We start from the raw sequence: 5919 nt of genomic DNA on the forward strand, positions 1-5919 counted from the left end.
ATGACCCTTGAAGAGCATGGGAAAGGCAGCTTTTTCCAGAGGCCAGAAGACGACCCTCCCCCAGCCCCGCAGCACCGACGTCCAGCTGTTTGGACATCACTCGACACAGTTACATGCTTTTCCGGGAAGGCCCGGGGGCAGAGCGGGAAACAGAGAGGTAGAGAGAGGGGCTCGCGGCTGAGAAGATGCTCATCACCTGGGCAGGGGAGTCAGGAGCACAAGCAAACCACCTCAGGGCTGGCGGCTCTAGAAAGTGGTCCAGGTCTGGTGTCTGGGTATGGAAGTGGGGGAAGTCAGCACCGAAAGAATGATGCCGTCTGAAAGTTTTGCTTTTTAAACCAAAGAAGAGTCATTAGACTATATAAAGTCAGGTGAAAATGTAACATGATTTGACCCCGTTCCCAGAATACTGATGCCCAACCCAGCAGCTTTCAGTTCTGATTTGTGTTTATTGTACGTCAGAAATATTTCCTAACGTTGTTTCATGGCCTAGCGAACCTGCCAGCCCTGGACTTTAATCTCCAAGAGGCAGGATAACGCGTCTGTGTAACAGGGCCCCTCCAGGACGAACCTGTAACTGCCCCCAATGCTGAGCCCTCGGGGTTCATGGGCCTCCCCTGGAACACCTGCAGGACTGGGCATATCTAAGTCAGCCCGCTTGGAAAGGGGTGTGTGTGGTCAGATGGAGAACCAACAAATTTTTGAAAATGGGACACATGAGAAATGACCTTTCCGCACATTAAATTTCACTTAATCGAAGTAAATGTGGTATGGTTGTCTGTGGCCCAGAGGATAAAAAGCCTTGGGTACTGTCTCTGCCGGCCTGGGTGCCCACCCCCGCTTGGAAAGTCGAGCTGAGCGTGGGGCAGAGGATTTGCTCTGTTGTGAAAAGAACTGGGCTCATGGTCAAGTCCAAGTGTGTAATCTGAGCAGGAAGGGGTGGGTGTGTTTTGTGCGCACCAGCAGGTCGCCTGGGGAAAAGGTGATGTTTACTGCAGGGCTCAGGAAACGTGAATTTTCGGCAGCTCCGGAGCTGAAATGGCAGCAAACGAGGAGGGGTCACAGCAAACGGCCCCTCCCAGCCAGCCCTGCACAGATGGGCCGAAGGGGACAGTTAGGCAACCGTCTGAAAAAAGGGAAGATTAAGATCAGGACACAGAGCCTGGGGCAACAGGCAAAAAGGAAGGAAAGGGTCACGAAAATGGACCGGGAGAAGACACCGGTGCCAGCTGGACTGCCCGGTGCTGATTAAATAGACTGGGATCCGCTCAGGATGGATGCCCAGGGAGGGAGGCCATGGGGACAGACACAGACCCAGCGGCTCTGATGCAGGGGTCCTCGAGCTCCAGCGTTCATCTGTTTCTGCTCCTGAAAAGTTGCCGCTTGCTGACTGATCGCAACCAGCTCGTTACGAATCTTTTGGAGCAAATGGAGCCTTTCAAGGCCAAATATAAAAGACGTTGGCCCAAAGGTTCTGGGGCAAATCTGGACTTTTGTCTTGAAAGGGTAACGTAGCGGTTGGTATTTTCAACTCTTAACAGAATGGCTGACATAACCGAAGTGTTGACCAGTTATCTGGGGCAATTTTGGGAAAGAACTCATCTTTATCACCCAGGAAAAAAGAAAGATGGGCAATATCAAGTAAAATGGACCCCGCCTTATTTTCAATAACACATTTCTGGGCATAAATTGTCTTGGAAAAAAATGCCTCAATTCGTGTTTTTGACTGTCCAGTAGAGTCATTTATTTAAACAGGTGTTCTTAAAATTATTTAGGGAGTGAACCACCAGGAAGTTACAGAGCCTAAGCAAAGATTGATGTTCAACTCTATTTTCAAAACTAGGCTTTTTCCTTCTTAGTGCTTAGAAGAATGTCAATATCGAAAGTACCAACACACATTCACAACTACGAAGACAGCTCTCTATGAAAACCCAGCTGTCAAACGACATCCCTGAGCCATTTCCAAGGGATTCTGCTCAGGGTTTGTACTCGTTCCCTCCTTTCTGTATCAGTTTAAGTGTTTTCTGGCAGAGAAGCCATAGAATGTGCAAAAGATTTAAGAAAAAGTAGCTGCGGGAACTTTTTAAATTGAGAAATTTCTATCCATTTTCTCAACCTTGTGTGTGCCGTGAGAAAGGGCCTTTGTTTTATTTTAACAGTAGAAACCTTGGTTCAACCCGTAGAACACATGCTTTCCACAAGAATACCGATGGAGAACCGTTGTCCTGAGATGTCTTTGACTTCCGACGTTCTGTCTTAGAATATATTAGAAAGTGGTTTCTAGCAGTGGTGTTTTCTTCCTACAGGATTGAAGTTCTCTTCTTTTTCACTTGGCTCTGACCTCATCATCTGTTTTGATCTTATTGCCTGTACATTTTGTGAGACATTCTACATCCCTGTTGAAAAGAGGTGAAAACTATTTAGATAAGACGTGAGAACAAAATTCGACGACCACACCCCCCCGCAAAAAAAGCAAACTTTGGAATCAGAGGATTTAGAGTTTTCAGAGTTCTGTTTCCTCATTTTTGTCTTTTGTTTATTCAACAAGTAATTAATGAGCGTTTATTCTACCTACGCCAGACACTATTTGAGGGCTGGGAATATAGCAGTAGATAAAACACAACAAGTTCCGGTTCCATGGAACTGACATTCTGGAAGGGGTAAACAGGAGACACACAATTAAATCACCTTTAGTAATACAACATGACAGGTGGTAGTGAGGGCTATGATTAAAAACAAGCAGGGCACAGGGGATGAGAAGGAAGTTTTACCTAGGGTGCTCAGCGAAAGTCCCTCAGATAAGGTGACATTTAAACAGGAAAGTGAAAGAAAATTTCAGGGCAAGGCCTGAAAGGTTCTCTGGGGTGAGAGCATTCCAGGAAGCGGGCTGGCAGGTGGCTGGCTCTGGGCGGGATTTACTCTTTAACCCTCCTAGAACCGATGTGTCCATAAAGCCTTTGTAGGTTTATACATCGAAAGGGCCTCCAAATGAGTTCTTTGATGGGATAAGTATAAAGTCGAAGCCTTTAACATTGAATTTTTCTGTCTTCAGGCTCCCCATCTTACCTCCACCGGGCACCCCTGTGTCCTCAACGTCGGACACAAGTTCTCAAAGTGTTCTTTCAATGGTTTCCACTCATGTACTTTCACTGCACGGGGGGCAGAGAAGACTGAGCTCTGCAGCAAATTCACTGAGACCGCCGAGCACATCTGCTTGCAGACGTTTCCTGATTCCCGCCAAGGTCATCTTGATATTTTCCTGAAAATTGTCAGAGAGCTTCCTCAGTGGACCCAGATTTCTTTGACATCGACAGGAAAACCACTGAGGGAGGAGGGCAGGGTCCCGGCTCCACTTGGACTTGGTGTGGGAACAGCAGCCATTCTCAGAGCCCGGGCCACAGGGTCCTCCGCAAAGGCCTGGGCTCCACGGTGCCGGGTCAGAACCCCGTGCAACTTGCAGTAAAACCAGCCACGGAGAAACCCAAATGCTGAGGCGGGGCGTTTCCGCAAAGACTCACCTGTGCCGTCGGCATGATGGTCACACCTGCTCACTTCAGAACACCTTGCCCCGCCTGTACTTCATCCCTCGCTGCAGATGGCAGAGGGAAGTCCCTCCCTGTCCCATGACAAGCCACAGTCTGCCTGTGAACAGGGCGATGGGAACGGGCTGGCAAGCTAGTTGTGTAACAAAATGACACAGAGAGTAGGATGCAAACCCCTGCATGGAAATGGATAACTTTATCCACCCATCCAATCAGAAAGAGCCCAGTGGCCACTACTACAAAGTTACCTTTTCACAGAAATGCAGAAAATACAACCACAACCTTCATGGGATTGAGGTCATATAACCTTTACATTCAAGTGGCTGGTGCGGTCTGTCAGGGCCTTCCTTTCCCACCTGACCACAGAGCCGTGGGTTCTAGGTCATGGCCAGGTCCCGGTGGCCCCAAACAGCAGGTGCTACCAGGGAAGAGCTGTCCTTGTGTTAACAAATGTATCATCTCTGTCACAAAACCAAAAATAGGGCTGAAACAGAAAAGACATTTGTTTGAAATCCACATGCATGTGAATTTCACACCCAACAGGCCTTGCAGCTCCTGTATTTCACCCTCAGAGAGAAACCCCTTGGGCAGAAATGTCAGACCTTTAACTTTGCTGCTTTACCAAAAAAAAAAAAAAAAAAAGAAAGAAAAGAAAAAGAAAGGACCATTTAAAATATTTCAACCTATATGGGAAAAGAATCTAAAAAAGAGTGGATATATGTATAACCGATTCAGTGTACTGTACACCTGAAACTAACACAACATTGTAAATCAACTCTACTGCAATAAAAATTTAAAAATAAAATAAACTATTTCAGAAGGGCTAGTAATTAGTAGGATGGGCTTGTGTAGAATCTAATAGGTTAATTCTTTAAAAACTAACCCACGCAAACATGGTAAATGCTAGCAGTGCTGGGTGGCGAGGACACAGTGCTCCTTGTATTAGTCTAGCTTTTCATACAGACATATTTTAACAAGAAAAAAATACATATTTAATAATGAATATATAATAAAAGGTCATCACTATTTAATAACAAAATATATTAATGAAAATGCTGCTGGATGCTTTGAGCTTCACTAATATATAGGGTGGAATACATCTGTGTAGCATTTATGTGTAATATTTGCTATTCATGTGTAGACTCCTCCCTCCTCTCCACAGAGGTTCTAGAAAAGCAGACCCCATACCACTTCACAGCCAGCATCTATTTGTCCTTAGGTGATGATGTTAAAAGAGAATGCCGCTAAAGGTTCCATGATGCTGTAGCGTCCTGCCGCCATGCTGGGGACCAGATATTTCTTCCCCTGGGCTGAGATTCGCCTGCTGTGTGGACACCTAACAGCCAGCCGCCACCAGCGGGCTGTGGTCCCCAGACCCAGCAGCCAGGGGCAGCTCTGTGGCCTGGCACCAGCCAGCAGGCATCCCAGTCCAACTGCAGACGCCCACTCAGGGCTGAGACACAGAGGCAGGAGACCGGTGGCCCCAGGCGGCAGCGTTTCCTGTTTCCGTCAGTTCTCACTTGAGCTGCCCCCAGAGAGGCCCTCCCAAGGAGAAGCATCAGACTGCATCGTGTTTCTCCACCTCGATTCCTCTCTGCCGTCAGCACTGACCGCCTGGACCACGGGCCAGACCATCCTCCGCCTCTCCTCGCAGCCCTGCCAGTGCGATGAGGTCTCTGATGCTCGAGGAGTCTCGGTCCGCATCCCGCGCAGAGGAAGCCACCGCCTGCACTGGGCACAGTTCACCCCTACCTGAGGAAGGACAGGGGACACTCTGCTACGGAGGGAAGACTTAGGGGGTCGGGGGGTCGGCCGGGCCGCCTGGGCACGGCCCACCCTCCTTCCTGCCAGTCCTCTGCACCCACAGTGACCCGTCTGCCTCGGCCAGGGGTCAGGGACAGAGGGAAGTTGAGACCAAACCCCACCATCCTAAGAGGGCAAGGAAGGACGAGCTGGAAGTTGCTGGTTTTCACCTGTCCTGAAGTCACTCTCACCTGGACAGGACCTCAGGGTACCTGCCAACCACAGCCAGGGCAACTTAGCGGGACGCACTTGGACCTCGAGTTTGTCCCTTCAGAGGAGAGCTGGGCGTGAGCCAGCGATCATGAAACATCTGTCCACACACTGTACGCTCCTGTGCCGGTATTCTGCTTGGAGGAGAGGCGTTTCTTAAAGATGGGCCAGCTGGCTGGAATTTAACACACACACACACACACACACACACACACATACATACATACATATATATATATATATATATATATATATATATATATATATATATATATATATATATATATATATATATAAAACACTCTCAGTATCTACTCCTAAATTCTAGTTGGGGCTTTTTGAAAACTTAAGAAGCCCTCGGGAG

General features: G+C 48.0%; 1 long non-coding RNA gene across 2 annotated transcripts; it reads right to left on the reverse strand.

The window, feature by feature from the left end:
• Positions 1-1734: 1734 nt before the first annotated feature.
• LOC109547591 (uncharacterized) lies at positions 1735-5678 on the reverse strand. Of its 2 annotated transcripts, XR_012327531.1 has the most exons (4): positions 5537-5678; positions 3519-5294; positions 3067-3259; positions 1735-2396 (listed from the first exon to the last, which is right to left on the reverse strand). It is a non-coding gene; the product is annotated as an uncharacterized lncRNA (long non-coding RNA). The 2 variants fall into 2 exon arrangements; XR_002173404.3 differs by having other exon boundaries at positions 3519-5678.
• Between the last annotated feature and the right edge of the window lie 241 nt (positions 5679-5919).

Source organism: Tursiops truncatus, chromosome 18 (genome assembly GCF_011762595.2).
Source record: "Tursiops truncatus isolate mTurTru1 chromosome 18, mTurTru1.mat.Y, whole genome shotgun sequence".
NCBI lineage: Eukaryota > Metazoa > Chordata > Mammalia > Artiodactyla > Delphinidae > Tursiops > Tursiops truncatus.